Genomic DNA, 17,834 nt, shown 5'->3' with positions numbered 1-17,834 from the left:
CACTAAGGGCAGTAAAGAAAAAGTATTAAAATTGATCCAGCACAATCAGAAAATGCCATCTTTTATTATTTTTATTTCACACGTTTGTCCTCGTTATTGAAACCTGACACCTTTTCTACCCATAATGCAACTCCACCACTGACATTTGGGTCTTTTATGCTAAGCAGCGGCTAATGTTGCCTGAAGCCTAAAGCCTCCAGTAGAGACACGATAAGGACCACACACACACACACAGATTCATTTTCAAACTCATATTAAAGACTGAATGGCAACATTCACCAGCCGCATGTAATTTGTGTCAACATGTCTGCTGTAATTTTCTATGTAAGCCTCGTGACATCTTGACACGTATCAACCTGGGAAGACGTGTGTCAAGATGTTGCCAGTGTGTTGACTTCTCAGGATACTTCCTTGTGCTATTTCCTAGTGCTGACATGCATTCCTTCTTAAGAAAAGCAGACATTTTATGACAGTAATTTCTGGGAGCTGTACATTCCTTGACCACACACTGGACTGCTACTCTGGTGTGTGTTTTGGGGTGTCAGTTGACATGACCCGTTGCATCACATCATCGTATGTGGCTGTGAAAAGGCAAGACATCTCAGCCTCCCTGTAACTAATTTTGATTTTAAAATTTGTCTTCAAAATTCACAGAGAGGCAATACTAAATCACGGGAGTGTTATTTTTTTAAGATGGCTATCACCATAATGATTGGCTTGTATACTCATCATATTCTAATTATTACATGTAATTCATAGTGTCTGGCACTGCATTGTCAATGACATGTAGGATGGTGAGTGGCACATTATATTGTGGCAAGTCTTGCAGTTATTTATAAATATTTTAAAATAAATATCATCACAACAACAGAAGTTTGTTTGAATTCAAACTGTTACTCGTTTACTTCTCGGGAGTTTTTGTCTTTGTACTACGCAAAAATAAACCTTTCCATTGTTTATAAGCTTCAGAATCACACATCAGGTTTTTGTGACTGTGTGTGTGTGTGTGTTTTAGCACAGTAAAGGGTGGTTTTGCACCCAACCTGTCTGGTTTGTTTAAAACAAACTCAAGTCTGTTTGCTTGGTTTGTGCGGTTAGTTTGAGCTGGTGAAAGCCCTAAATCAACCCCTGGAGAGGACCCAACAAGTGATAATCACTCATTTCTTTGTGAGCTCTTTCCTCTCAGAAGAACATAAACAGACACATCAGAAGGAGCAAAGTGCTGCGTAAACTTCCGTCAGTCACACGAGTTTCTCCACATGCGTTGTGATGTGCTGATGATGCAGGATGACAATCATCAAAACTTTGCAGTGAACGACTTAGCTGTCAGTCTGTATAACTTTGTGGTAACTCGCAGCGGTTTGTGTGCAGAAAGACAGTGTGAAAAGGAATCAGACCTGAACTAAGCTACAAGAAAGTCTGTCTTTTTCCCTTGGTCTGGAGCAAATGACCCAGAGGTGTCATTTACTGTGTTTTCTTCACTGCATTTCATGGGAGATCTCCAAAAGGTGTCATCACCGTGTTCCCAGGCTTCACTAAAAAGAGATGGATGGTAATGGCCATCGTAGCAGTTCAAACTACAAAAGAACGAAACGTTTCAGTTTGGTTTGAATGGTAAAAATCTGTTCAGCCACTGTGGAGACTTCAGTTTCATAAGTCAAGAAAACTGTCTTCGAGGTTGCTGGTTGGAAAGAGTTAACATCAGGAGGCTATGAGCTGTAGGTGGGTGATTTCAACAAACTGTCGTTGGGAAAGATAGATTGAACATTTGACCTAGGGGATGGAAAAAAAAAAACATTGTTGATAATATAAAAGCCTTTGACGAGTCTCATTAATGAGTCAAATGAAGAAGATATTGAGCTGGGTAACATGGAACCCTGGGAGCTCAGATATGCTTCCCAGCAGAACTGTTTTATGGTGCAAAACCAGTAAAAGGCTCCAGTTCTTGCTACCCAGAACTTTCAGATATGACAGAGGTTGGAACAAGTGAATGCCAAGGGAGGGGGGAGAAAGAACCATACATGCGTTTGTTCTCTTCAGTAAAGACAGATATCCCGCACCGTTAAAACGCTACCACTGAGCGAGGTTACCAACTGTTTAATGGTCTTTATTTTGGCAGCAGTATCAAATTAATTTGACAGTGATATGGGGATGTCTAAAAATTCTTTAATGGTGCTTAGAAGAAAATCCCAAGGCCTCTGCAAGGAGACTCATTAGAGACACACACAAACACACACACACACACACACACACACTGTGCCAGCACCAGGTGAGTCACCAGTGGGTTTTGCATCTGTTCCATATTCCTTTCTAAATACAGTCTGCCTTTCTATTCCTCCACCCATCGGTTGCTTTTTTCTCTCGAGGTTCTGCTTTCTTTTCTTCTCATCCCCCCTCCAAGCTCAGTCACTAGCATCGTCATCCCAGCTTCTCTCTTCCTGTCTGCCTTTCAATTATGTCCTCTCTCCCTGTACTGCCTGCCACCTTGTCTCTCCCCTGCTTATATATTCTTCCATATTTCTTGTTTTTTCCTGGTTTCTCCCCTCTACTGTCCGCCTCTGATCCGCTACCTTCTGTCAGTAATCTCTGTCATAACATCACAGTAGAAACTGGCTGGGACCTGAACTAAGAGGCTGACTGTTAACTCTTCAGTGAGTGCTACTCAGACACGCAGAGAGAGTGGAGAGAACTGCTAATGCGAGGACTTTTATGAGTTCACAATGGTACAAATGAGGGAAACAGATACAACTATCAGAACGGTTCTGTCTTAGTTATTTGTTGTTCTTCCTGGTGCCGTCTCTGGTTTATCTGCTGCTGTATTTCTGTTCTGGCAAATTACATCATCAGTATTATCTAATCAAATTAAATTCCCCATTTAGACCTGCTAATTACATGCCATTTTTAGAGGGGAATGATCAAACTTGATGCAGCAAAGGCAGAGTGTTGGATCCTACATTCCCCATAACGCAGCTGATCTCTTCTTAGACTCCGTTGTCTCATAAATATCCAATCTGACATAACCCTGATGACATTATTCAGTTTTTTTAAACAGAACTTTATATACAAAATTAGAGGAATGCAAGGTTAAAATGCAATTTCAGCACGTTACTTTGCCTTTGATTAACAGTGAAACAGGAAACACGGGAAGAGAGGCGGGTACAATAATGGACCCATTTGAAAAGGAAATTTTTGATATTTATTTGCCCTCTTGCCCAGAGTTACAGTAGAATATCGTTATCAAAGATTTTCATCAATCTTTCTCACTCTGGAATCATTCATCCAACACATTTCTCTGTAAATCATCAATTTAGCACACACGGAGGGAATTTAATCTCCCTATCCTTTTTTATATATATCAGCGCATATGGTCATTATGAGTGACGTGCTGCGATGTCATTATATGACAGTTATTTTGGTGGCTTCAATTTAAGATGACAGATGTTTACCATGATATAACATTATCATTTGGTTAAAATGCATCAGAAATGTTTAGGGACGATGGGTTGTGCGCTACAGAAATCATTCCGCTCATGAGGTCTCCTCGAAGTGCTTTGTGTAAACACATTTCAGTTTTAATAAGCATACATAAGTACAACTAGTAAATGGGCAAGGAGGGAAATGGCAGTACATTTAATTGGATTAGATCTTCAAGTGTTTGCAGGTGACGGAAAGTGGAGGACAGGAGGAGCGTAGAGACAGTCAGAAAGACAGAGAGAGACTCATGGGAAATTAAGACATTCTGGAGGTTTGTGGACGGATGCATCCATGGGTAAAGATACAGCGAGCGTGGGTAGACTGACAGAGAGGTCACACAACAATGTGTGTGTGTGTGTATGTGTGTGTTTTGTGCTTTGAGTGCTTTCTAATCTGACTTTTAAGAGTCAGCAAACTAAAAGCTTCTTCACAACACGCACACCTTTTCCATCTTCATTTCTGTGCCATACACACATTGTACATTAAGTACTGTACACTGTGGGGTGCAACATGTACACACACACACATACACACACACATGCAAACATACAATCACAGCTGATGTTATAGTTGCTGCAGCAATGTGTTTGGTCTCTGTCCTCATTAATAAACTACAGCGCATGCATGAAAGGGCTAATCTGTGTGTGTCTTTCTTTGTGTGGACTAATTCACACACACATACACATTTATATGTGTGCGTACAAACTGTGTGTGTGCATGTCCATCTATGTGACTCCCCTGTGTGTGTGTGTGTGTGTCTGTGTGTGTGCTAAAAGTTTAAACGCCCCCTCTTATATTTCCTGTCTCTGCAGACATCATCGGCCTAGTCAACCAATCAAGAGGAAGTATCCCACATCTCGTTTAACGAGCCAATTAAATTAGTGCTGCTGAAAGGAATGACCTCAGGGCACTAACATCCCTCCTCCTCCTCTTCCTTCTCTCTTCTTCTCCAGCTTTCTCTCTCTCTTTAATTGCTATTCCCCATCTCTACATCATCTTCCCATCTGTGGCTCCCTTGCTTTTTGTCTTTCCTTCCTCTCTTCTCATCTCGCTCCATCCTACATTATTTTGTCTCTCCATGTTCCTTTGTTCACCTATCTTTCCTTGTCTCGCCAGATGTTTCTCATCTTTCTTCTCTAGCCATCCTGTCCCTTATCCACCCTTTCTGTAATTGGGCTCATTGGTCATCGATCTCCTTAAAGAGCTCCAGTATAGACTGGAGGTACAACAACACACACAAATCTTACAAAGTGCTCTTTCGTGTGATTAATGAATCAATTAATGGTAATTATAGCTCTAAAGCAGCACTAATAAATAACCTAAAATTAATAACAGATCAAATTTTGGTGGTGGTTTCATGTATGATATAAGCTGATCGGTGACGAAACAAAAAAATTGCAGCCAGAGCAGCTTCAAGGCTCCCAGGCACAGATTGTTCACTTCTTTGAAACTGAGCAGGAGGGATGAAACACCAGTCCTCCTGGAGATATTCCCTGATAATGTCCTGATGAGAGTACAGGTGTTCATTTAGGTTCAGACCTGGTGACTGTGACGATCACGGCAGGCTATTCGGATCATTCAGCATTCATCAAACCATTTATTCATCTATTATTATTGTCTTATCTATATTATCTATTACTTTCTGTGGAAGCATTTGCATTCTGGTTTCCTGCACATCTTTAGAAATATGGTACAATAAATGAGGTTTACATTATTGTTGGCTGAAATTATCACCGACCACAATGCCTGGTGGTCACCAATATCTGTGCAAAGAGCCAGAAAACATCCAGTTAGCTGCCACCATGAGAACAAAAATGCTTTCAAGATGAGGGAGATCAGAAGAGATTGGTGTGATTTATTCCACCCAACAGGTGGGGAACGAATCTGCAAACAGCATCTCTCTGTAGAAACTGTGACGCAGAGCAGAGCATCTCAGAACAAACAACTCTTTCCACGATGAAGCAGATGGACAGCAGTATAAAACCAGGCCTGAAAGCTAAGAATAAGATAGAATATAATGACACAACAACAAACACATGACCACCAGAATCGGATGGCTCAAGGTCCACAATGACGGATGAATCCTAGTTTCTGTTCTAACATGCTGATAGTGGGTTGAAAAGTTGGCATAAATAACACATGACTCCACTGAGACTTGTGTGAGCAGCACAAGCTGGTAGAGGTGGTGTAATGGTATGGAGCTTTACTGATACACAGTAAACACCACAGTGTACCTAAAAATTGTTGCTGACTAGCTGAGGCAACACAACAGTGACTTAAACACTGACTGATGTCAGAAGCTTGCAGAGACAACCACAATTTCAACTTATCCATGACAGAGGTCAAGCAGAGTATTAGGCTTGGTTATGTATATTTGAAAGCTTTTCGAAAGTATCTCAGGTGAGCACAACCAATTTGCCAGTAAATTAGTTTACATTCTAAATGCAAGCAAACATCTCTAGTGTTTCTTGTGGCCTGAATTTAAGGGGGCGAAACCAAACAACATCTGATTTTATTTAGAAGTTTGAGATCCAATTTTGTGCTCTAGATCTGAGAAGGAACATTACATATATATTTAGGGGTGGGGGGGTGGGGAGGTGACGGGACTCCTAGAGGCTGTAATGCTCCTTTAAACCAAGATATCACCTGAATGACCAACAGTGACTCAGGGTCAAGGCTGAGGCCTGTATGATTCATATCATTCTTCGTTCACGCTAAATGGTTATGTGATCTCAGCATGTTGACTCATCTCCTCTTTTTGTTTCCCAAAATCACTTCATGACCTTCACAAATGACCTTACTGCCCTGATCAAGATTTGAAACTTTTTGGTCATGTAAAATACTAATCACAAAAAATTGTAAATAATGTTGCTCAAGTTCAAGGACAAGGATTTTAAATATTTTAGGGTTTCTCACCCACCCGTCACAAAATATATAGAATTATAACTTTCTTGCAAAGATCAAAGGAAAGCTCAATAAAGTGTGATCGGAGTGTGATGATAATGACTGTGTGATTTAATTTAGCATGGATGTAGCCAAGTCTGTCTTTGCGCTGAACGAGACCGGATTGAAATCATCTCAATTAGTCAAACAGTGTGAGAGAGAGACATTAGTAACATCTCCAGCTGTCTGCAATAATTGGCTCACTTGGGACAATGACTGTTCACTCAGTGCTACACACACACACACACACACACACACACACACACGCACACACACACACACACACAGAGTCTTGTTTCCATCCCTTTTGGGGACATTGCGTAGACTTACATTCATTTGCTGGAGGCCTAACCACCACCTAACCATAACAATAAACGTTACTTATACTAACCCTAAACTTTACCACACACACACACACACGAGGTACCACAGCTTCAAGGTTATCTACAGGTAAGGATAATTAAAGTTCATACTAACAAAAAATCAACTGGTTTTGCACTTTCATCATCAGAGGTGCCACAAAGCAGCCTGGAACAGATGTGGAACACAAAACTGAATACGAAACAAACGACGCATCATGGACATACATGTACACACAAACACACAGTGCATACAAGCGCTTATACAACAGACTAAATTTCTTCATTTCTTTTAAAAAGAGTGGACAGAAGGTAATACCACAGCGGCACTTCTTACAAAACGCAGAAGAAAAATAACCTTTTTTATCGCATGGTCATTTGGAACAGCTATAAACACTTTGGCCTTCACATACAGTCAGATGAACCAGTTCATTTCAAACATACTGTGGCCTTCAGTATCGTAGTTCTGGTATTTTACTTATAGCTGGTATTTGTCATGCTTTTTATCCATGTGGTGAAGTACATTTACCACACTCGGAGATTCTCGCCATTCTCGGCTTTAAAGGACTCTTCAACAGCGTGCACTAGCTTGTCGGGGCTCATCTATCTTGGGTAAATAACTGATGACATCTGTTCAAAACAAAGCAAGTGCACTACAAACAATGCATCTCACATCAGTTTATGTTCTTGCATATTCTAATGGATCAAATTTGAGCTTGGCCCACTCTACATTCGATATTGTGAGCTGCAAGGAGAAGAGAAGGAAAAATAACATACAATGAGGACAGTATGGCACATTAGTATGGATGCACACAAACACACTAATGCAGCCCACACACGCATACACAAGCAAAATTGCATTTCCACTGGTAAAATAATGCATATTTGATCTGAAGCCACAGAGTTATGAATTATACAGAGAGGAGCCTACACAGAACTTAAAAGCTGCTCTGCCTTTGTGTGTGTGCAGATGTGCAATTGTGTGTGAGGCAGAGAGAGAGAGAGAGAGAGAGAGAGAGAGGGAGAAGCTGACATATCCACACAGCAGGCTAAAGGTTTTGATTCTGACAGCTGATGGACAGAGTTTATGTCCTGTTGCCTCAGCTGGTTCAGGTGGAAAACAATCCGTGTAAGCACACAGTGTCCGGGTTCAAATCCCAGCACGCCATCCACCCGCCTGACTCCTGCAGGTTCACGCTCTGGTTTCACTGCCAACTCTCTTATAAAGGCTGAAATGTTAAAATAAATCATCTCAACATGATAATCAGTACAAACCTAATCTACTCCATATGAAAGCCAAAGTTTAGAGGCACAAAGAGAAGAAATCAATGATTATGTTGTGTTTATGAAATGTTATTCCAGCATAATGGAAATGGAAAACAAGCTAACAAGCTCCATGATAATGACAGACAACTCTTGACAAGAGCCTGAATCGTGCATGAGACACCCATGAGCAAAATGCTCCTCAGTAAAATCTGACGTGAGCCCAATGAGAAATTTCTACAGGCCACTGGTGTTATTAACCATCACAGTGAAACACGGGCTGACGAGCAAGTTTAGGCAATAAAGACAGAAGGCAATAAAAAGATGGTGTGAAATCAAGGCGAAGCAAATGAAGACAACAGTGGACAAATAACACACAAGTAGTAATTACAGTCTCTCACAGTAATATGCTAGTAGCTGTACTGTACTTTACATCTTCTGGAACAAGCCAGGGAAATCATATTTCATAACTTGAACAATCACCTAACAGGATGCACAAAGCCTTTTGAAGGCAGCACAGCACAAAGGTGTTACTACTGAAGGTGAAGATGCCTGTTTTCTTTACAGCTGAGTTTGACTTGTGATAGTAGGAACAGCACAGGTGCTTCTAATAAAACTGATGTTAGCGCACTTCGACGCACGTTTCTGGATCTGACTGACAACGACGATAAAGGTGCTGAACATGGAATAATTGTGTAAAACACACATACAGCAGTGTCCCCACGAGTCACCCAGGCAAAAGAGGTAATTATTTCTAACAAGCCACCTTTCTTAAGTGATTACGTTTTCTGAGGGAATTGCCGTGACACAGCCAGCTCGTGCCAGAGAACAAAATGATTTCATCAGGGTGTCAGGACATGTGGTATCTTTCAGGATTCAAGTGCACATGGTGTTAAATAATATAAATGAAGAGAGAGCAGTAGGCAGATGCAGGACAGTGTGTGGCAACTGAAAGTCAGAATCAAAAAGAACAAGAAGACAGAGCAGGGAGAGATGTAAGAAGGGATGATCAGAAGCAAAAAAAAAAAAAAAACCCAAAAACTTAAGGATGTGTAAGATCTGTTCCCTAGTCCGCTGATGTCCCTTGAAACAATAAAGAAATGAGACGTCAGTGGCTCAGAAAAATAACATAAAAGACAAGTGTCCAGTCATTAAAAAACAGCTGTTTGGAAGATAATGAAGTTAGTGGAGAACTGAGATAAACTATTGTGAAAAATATATTGAAAAGTGCAATTTTTTTATCTAAAGAGGAGATTTTTATTGTTCTGTTGATTATTTAGACAAGAACCATCTTGAAAGCACATGCCCAGCCTGGAAAGCTCCTCAAGTGTGCTACTGAGACACATCAGCTAGTTGAGCGTGGTTGTACAGGACAGTATTTCGAGTATTTCAATCAAATATCCAGAGACTGACACTAAGGACGAAGGAAACGCACAGACAGAAGGAGCACTGATTAGATCAGATTTCAGACCTATTCTGAAATGGATGCCCCCTGCAATCCTACATCTTATTATTTGTACTATCATAAAAGTTCTGTAAATAAAGTTCTGTCTTACTCACTTCCCACAGTGGACCTTTAACGTAAGTCATAAAAAATCTGTACTTTTTATTCATCAATTTATAAAACTGCTTGCATAAATATGATTTCAGTATATTGAAGCGGAAGCTTTTCATCGGTGACTAATAATACTGTTTTCAATACTCACCTTCTCTCCTGTGACCTGAGGTCGCACACCTGTAGTCGCTTTCATCACTGTGCTCTGGCATCCTGCAAAACATGACAGGACGTCTAAGAGTGAAAGTAAGAAGAAGTAGCAAAGATACCAAACATTTTTCAGATGCTCCATGATTTACAAGCTGCCGTATCTGAATACAATTACACATACACACAGCTGCAAAACTGAACTGCACAACTCCTCTATGTAGTGCATCGTATGCCCGTAATGCACGTCCTCAGGAGAACTTTTAAACAACGCTTACCCAGTATCCTGATCCTGCGTTCTGCATCCAATAAATCTGAAAAATAAAAATTATTCAGCCAGTAAATATTGATAATTGCAATAATAATAATTGCAGTTTTATTAGTAACAGTAGTAGTAGTAGCTGTACTAATAATATGAAAAATGTTGTTTATGCTAAATGCTACATTCAACTGATTTTTAGACATTTTCAGGGATTTAGGCAGAAAATCCCACAAATGATTTTTCAGCAACTTTCTTTCATTATCCCTCTGTATAAAATACAGCCTGAGCAAATTATTTATGACTTCAGCACATCATGCAATTAAATCTAAGCAAGGGGATTAAAAGTGTCTTAAATGTAGTATTTATCCTTTTCTTCCCCTGCAATTTGTATTCCGTCTTTCCTCAGCTGCCTCCCCATGCCCATCCCACCCGCCTCAGCACCTTGTCCCCTGTACCTAAAACATTTCCCTCTTTGATTTCACCTTCAAATGATATCTTTCATGTTTTTGCTCATCTACTTTTGACTTTATCTCTTCTCCTGACTTGGTCTCTCTTTCTCTCTCTCACTCATCTCTTTCCTTCCTAAAAATCCCTCTTCTATCCCTAAGTCTCCTCCCAAATTAGTAATAAGTGAAACCGAGGATTAGAGACTCAGTGATCCTCTGTTTAATCCTCACTTTATTCTTAAAAGAGATCACACAGGTCTCAACAGAATGTATCCCTTTGATGAAGGGGATGCTTTCGTATCTTTTCATTTCAAAGAGAAACGAAAGACATTTTGTAAAAATCGAAATTTGTCAGTTTAGGTGTGTGTGTGTGTATGTGTGTGTGTGTGTGTGAGAGAGAGATATGGCTTAAGTTCAAAGTAATTCTTTCTCTGGATGCCTTCATCATTGGCCAGACACAAGAAACTGTTTGCTGCAAAACTACACAAAGCTACTTTCAAACTCACTGCTCCAAAAATAGCACCAAGAAATAACAGCCTGGAAAACTGCCTGGTCTGTGATCATTTAAAGATACCAAAGGGATGACAGAGGCAAAAGATTTACTGTAACAGTCTCAAGGCAAGATGATGTATACACACAAAAAGTGTGCATGAGCACTTTCCAAACTGAAATGCACAAACCTTACCTGTACCAAACCAACAACAGAGCATATCTGGTTTACATCCAAAAAAGGTTAAACAGACATCTACTAACATCTGTTTATGGCTTGTGCATGTGTACAGTTCCATGATACTTAATGAACAACATGCTCAACAGGAGATCTACATCTCAGCTTTGTTCACACCAGAAGATGAATCCTACTAACTTCTGGTGACTTCTTTGCACTGTGCCATTTTAAGGTTTACATTTTCAGCTTTGACTGAAATGGCTCAAAAACTATTGGATGGGCTGCGATGTAATTTGGTACAGATATGTGTGACAGTGAGTCCCACTAAATTTGGTGATTCCCTAACTTTGCAATTCATGTCGCCCGCAGGCCCCCATATTCACTTGTCCACTCAAATATCTCTACATCAGCTGGATGACTTGGCACATCCTTTTGTACAATTGGATCAAAAGACATCAGTGGTTCCTATACGCCACTAAGTTCTCATTTGTGGTTTTGAGTGAGACTGAGTGAGAGTGGATGGACTGTCATAATATTTGGTACGGACATTTATGGCTTTATGGATGTCCAAAACTATTGGTTTATGAACAAAATACCAGCAAAACTAATGCACTGTGGATACTTTTGCTACCTTAACTGACAGTTCATCTAACTGGTCTAAATGACAATCACTGAGAAAGGTGTGAGAGCGTACAGTCTTTTATTTTAGGAAAGTTGGATGATTGGGACATATATTACAGTCTCCTGCCTGTATGAGTATGATGACATGAAAGTGTAATTCACTGATCAACATTAAACATCTTTTGTAAAACAGAAGTTGGTTTATATGCCTGAAACAAAAAAAAATAAAGAAATAATAACTATGGGCTATGGGCTGAGTTCACCTGCTGTTAGCATGCTGATCTTAGCCTTTAGCTTACAGCACCACACCTCAAAGAGCTGCTTGCATGGCTGCAGATTGGATAGTCTTGTTAAAATCCTGGCTACTGTAACCTCATATAACAGCTTCCATAACTGCTCATGCATTAAGCGTATCACTTGTCTATGAATTTCAAAATTAAGTGTCATGCACTCTAGGGAGATGAAAGGAAAAAAAGTGAGAGGACTCAGAAAGTCGACAACAAGAGAAAAGCGGGAGAAATGAAAGAAGGAGAGAAACTCAGACGAGCGGGAACTAATCCCATTTTCCATCTTCCTCTTCCTCACTCCTTTTATCTCTGCTCTCTCTCATTGTAACCTCTTCAGCCTCACCACCAACCCCTTCCTCCCTCTCCCAGCTCTCCCCCCTCTCTCTTCACCCCCACTGTGCTCTTCCCTTTTGTCTGACGTTAAATGACCCCTCTTCTGTACAAGAGCTTCATCCGGGGGAATAGATAACCTTTTAGTTGATCCTTTTAATCTCTCTCACACATACGTCCTCTCTTTGTCTGTGTGCTTCTGTCTCCATCAGTCTCTCCAGTGTCTGCCTGTGCGTGAATGTGTGGACATGTGCAGCTGACTCAAATTTCAAAGTAAGAGGAGAGATTTCAATTACAAGGCCCCCTTTCACATTTCTGCTCTCTCCCTCCTGGCGACAAATTAATGTTCGTGAATATTGCATTAAACCAAGCAAAAGCTTTTTTTCCTTTCCTTCCTTCAGCTCCTCAAAGAACCTGTAGCTTCTGGTGACGCAGGTGTCTCGGCAAAGTGCTTGAGTCAGAAAAATATTCGAACTACGCCGATTGTTGCTGAAGCTCATCATTTGCTCGTCTCTGGGCAGCAGTACAAGACGGCTGTTACATTGTTGATTCAACTCCCTGGTGTGAGTCAGTGTCATGTGTACAGTTCATTGCCTCCGCTCTCAATGGACATAGTACACATTCATTCATGCACCACTCTGTTTTCCTGCAACTACTCCCCTCAAGGTGTCCCTTTATAACAGAGTGCAATGTAACTGTATGTTCTCCACTGGAAACCTTGTAATGGATTTATGAAAACTGAATTGATGACAGCGTTTGTACAGTAGGCTCTTGGTTAGGCCTTATATTGTCACACCTGGCTCACCTTTAAGCAGTCAAAGCTAATACGATTAGCCGAACAACTGAAGTGACATATACTCATCCCTTTTTGCAGGCAAAATTAATGTCAACATGTTTTTTACATGATACCAAAAAGCTACCTGCTTCCCATAGACCAATATGAGAACCAATAATTAAAACTAAGTTAATAAGCTGTAGTTTAAGCACACCTTAGGGTAGGAGAGGCTAAAATATTAATATTCCATAGCTCTAATAACATTTGTTAAGACTCGCAGAGCGTTTCCCAGCTCCCTGAGTCATTTCAAAACACATCCAGAGACAACATGTTTGGCTCTTTTGACGTCATGAACACAACAACGGCGCACTTTATCTGCATCCTCTCTGGGCATATTGGCTGACTGCAAATCACCTTTACAGGTACACGGTTTTGTGTTATTAAAAGGAAGAAAAAAGGTAGCCAGGGAAATATCAGAAATGCTCCGTGACTGAGAGCAGCTGGTAGGCTGCCAGAGATTATATTGTGGGGCAAAAGGGATAAAATTGTGTTGTAGCCTACATGTCAAGGGTAACAAGTGTGTTTTATGCAGTAGTGATGAGTATAACATTTAACCAGGCTGAGGCAATATTAGCAGGTCTGCATGTTTTTTAAAATGCTGCAGCTAAGGAGATAAACATCTACAGTATCTAGCTTGCAAACTGACTTTGTTATTTCCTGGAGTAGGACAAGCTACTGTTTACATAAAGAGGAGCTGGGGCTTGTCCCAGGAGTTCAGATAAAAGTGGCGAGCAGGCCAAAGCGGCTGTCTACTGCTAAGAGCACAAACCCCAGTGCAGTTGTTTACTTCTTTGTTACCTTTAATTCTTTTTTTTTTTTTTAATCTTCTATCTCTTTCTGAAAATACTGGATTTACAGGATTGTTGCATCAGTGTGATGAGGTCAGATATATAACCCACTGGATTATTGAGAAATAAACTATCCCACCTGGTAATCCAATCTATAAATGGTTCCTCCATTGAAATGTACTATGTACTAATATCATGATTAAAAATTGCATATACCATGAAGAAACTATTGTCCATATCGCTCACCCCTAATCAACAGACTCTTTTTTTTTCTCTACACAGCAAGTGTTGTGCCACCTCTTTTTTTCCACTGGTAGCTACTCAAATCCATTGAAAATTGGATTACCAGTTGAAAATTTAACCCATTATACCATCATGTAGACTGGGAGACTTTCCTGGAGCAACATGAGTAATGCACCTGTTAGCAATAAAAGAAAATCAGACAGTGGGTAAACACTACTTGGGTGACAAATGCCGTCAGTGCTGCATCATGTCATCAACAGTCATTTTTTATCAAATTTTCGCTCCTCATATAAGCCCATCATGATCCAGTTAAGACACCGGCTCAGCCACATCCCTGCTGAGGGCAAAATTGTGCATTTCAAATATTTCACATTTACTGGTGGAATATTATTACTGTTTATCTCCACCACGGCCGCAATTAATCACAGTGATTACAGCAGCAGAGTTGCGTCTAGGAACTGGAGATTAAAGGATGAAACCTGCTTTATGAAACTGTATCTCAGTCCCTGCTGAAAGTGTGCACGGATTGTGTTTAAATGCCTCCACACACACACACACACACACACGCACACACACACACAGGCTGATGAGGACCCATGCTGTGTGCCTGTCAGTGTCTGTACACATGATAAAGGATACTATTGGTCACTCTTATGTAACAACCCTGTCAGTCCTGTTGCTAAATTGTTACAATAGCAATAGAATTAGCTACTGCAGCGCTTCATAATCTCTCTCCCTCTCCCTCCCTCTCTCTCTCTCTCTCTCTCTCTCCGCCTGTCCTCACCTTTGTTCTTCACTGTGTCCTGCTTCCCTTTTAGTGTTACTTCAGTATAAATGTGCTTCCTTTCTCCCGCCTCAACCCTCTTCCCTCGTATCTCATTCCCTCAGGTCTCTTTCATTACATCTGTCTCTCTCTCTCTCTCTCACGTCCGCCCACCAGGTCTCCCTACCACTCATGTTCCATGTCCTCTTTCACTGTCTGATCCTGTCTTTCCTGATTTCTCATCTGTGTCGTCCCTGTCAATCTCTTTGAACAGCATCATTAACCAATTAATTATTTCTAACCGTTTCTGCCTCTTCTCTCTCTCTCTCTCTCTCTCTTTACCCCTTGTCCCTGACAATCCCTCTCTCAATCTCGCTGAGTGACAATGTGATAGGTTTAATTAACAGGAGATAAAATGCCAAATATTTTTCTGCCTGTTTTCCATTCTCTCTTTCTTCACTTCCATCACTTTTTCCTCTCCCTCCGTCTCACACTTCCACCCACCATCCTTTCGTGTTTTTTGTCTCGCTCTCAGCGGCTCTAATTTCTCTGAACATACATTCTCATTCTTCTTTCCCACTACCAATAGATCAATCAGGGACAGACTGATATACAAGAGAGGACTCTCCTAATAGTTTTTTTTTTCTTTTCCTATTTTCCATTTCTCTCTCCCTCACCCTCAGACCTGTCAATCTCTTATGTCACCAAGTGCAGCCTAATTACCATTAAATTTAATTTGTCGTTATCTTACTTCGTCTTTTCCCCTCTCCTTCATGCTAGCTTTACCTCCAAGCATCAAGATGTGGATGTCTGTCACAGAGAGAAAAACAGCAACACATCCGTTAATGAAAAGTGTGTGCTGATTTTATGCTTTCTGTCACTCCTCTCACTGCTTGCCTTTGACTGACTGCTCACTCTCTTCGATGTTCTTTTCCATTTGCTTTTTTCAATCTTGGTATTCGCCCTTCTTGTCTCTGCTCTTTCCTTATTTATGCTCTAAAGAAGTTAGGCTGAAATAGCCTGGACAGGAGCAAACTGTGTATTCAATATACTGTGAAAAGTGACATTTCAAGACAGACTGCAACCCAAAAAACAGCGATTTGTCTTTACAGATTTGTAATTCTGATGGCTACACACTGCAATCACATGTATGCATGTGAAAAAGTGCTAAGATGTGATTTCACCAATCTGAAGTCTTAGAATTAGAATTATGTCAAAATGCACATTACGTGAAAGTGAATGTAATGGATCCTTTCCTGGCCCGTGATAAGTTTCATGAAAATTGGGCCAGCAGTTTTCCTGTAACTCTGTAGACAAACAGTCAACAAAGCCAACAAACTGCACAGAAAATGTGACCTCCTCGTTGGAAAACATTTCATAACTGTAATACCTTCAATGTCTCTGAGTGGCTCACAAATTTCTATTGGCACAGAATGTGTTGTCTTATCACTAAAGAATGGCTCAGTAATCTGCTATGTAAAAACAATAATGTGTAAAAATAATTACTTGGAATATACCGTATAATGTGAAATTCTGCAGTGGCAATGCAACAACAGTCAACGGGGTAAACCCCATTCTAGACTATAAATCAGTTCCTTTACTGGAGGCTTCTACAGAGAGACCACCACAACAGATTGACTCAAGAGCATAAATCCACCTTAAAACCCGGAGGCGTTTACAGACAGCAGCTGTACTGTAGGTACTTGGAGTGACATTGTTTGTGCATCAATACCATCAATATCTTAGTGAAAGCAGAATCAAGCAGAGTGTCTGCCATTGTAGGTAAATGTCACACATCTTACATAATGCTGGAACCAAATCTCATTAACAAAGCTCCGGTAACTATGGCAATGAGCATCATCGGCAACCCCCGATGTAACTTAAGCTAAAAAGGCCAAGAGGTTGCTATGACAACTGGCAGCAAAACAAGAGAGAGAGGGAGAGAAGAAAGTTGGAGCTGGTTTCTTGAAGCCTGCACACACACAGCTACAGGCACGCACGCACACACACACACACGCACAGCTACAGGCACAAACACACACACAGCTACAGGCACACAATCAAAACAATATGTGCAAAACAACACAAGACAATTAACACGTAACTTTTCTTCTTCTAGTCAGTTTCTATGCGCTCCAGGTCCACCCTCACACACACACACACACACACACACACAGTGCGACAGACAGCCTGACTGCTGCTTGTTGGAGCAATGTTGAATGTTGATTAGGAATAATAATATCTGAACATTTTGTTCTACTGTGAAAGAACCTGTTCCATCCTGTCATCTCAGGATGTGGGGGTTTCTATTTCTTACAAAACCCTTGCCTTTTGATTTCTCGTTTTATCCCTCCAGTTTCCAACGTCATATTCACAGTTAATAAATACAATGTCTGCTCCTACTCAGTATAAATGCACTATGCACTACAACACATGTCTTCACTTGTGCTCTCTTTAATGTATGTGCTTCATCAATCTGCTTTTTGTGCAAATGTGTCGTAGATCATCCAAAAGCATCCTGCTCTCTGAGTGCTAATTACAAGATAAAGTAATGAGAAAAGTGTCTGCCCAGAGCTTTTAATAATGGGCTGCCATAGAGAAAGGTATTATAATCTACAGCTGGTATTGTGTGGCTTGTCGCCCTCTGTAAGTGAATATTCATAACCGGCAGCTGGAGTCTCAAATCTAACATTTCTAAAGAAAAGGAAACACACATGCACATCTTTCTTGTCCATGTGCTGAGTACAAAAAATCTGTAACTGTGATTTCTGGCTCCCAAAGGACCCGTGATACTGTTATCTGCTCCCTCTCTCCACTTCGTTGCATCAGGACAAGTACAATATTTTGAGTC

The sequence above is a fragment of the Scatophagus argus genome, chromosome 19 (assembly GCF_020382885.2).
Source record: "Scatophagus argus isolate fScaArg1 chromosome 19, fScaArg1.pri, whole genome shotgun sequence".
Lineage (NCBI taxonomy): Eukaryota > Metazoa > Chordata > Actinopteri > Scatophagidae > Scatophagus > Scatophagus argus.
This window is presented reverse-complemented; position numbering follows the sequence as displayed.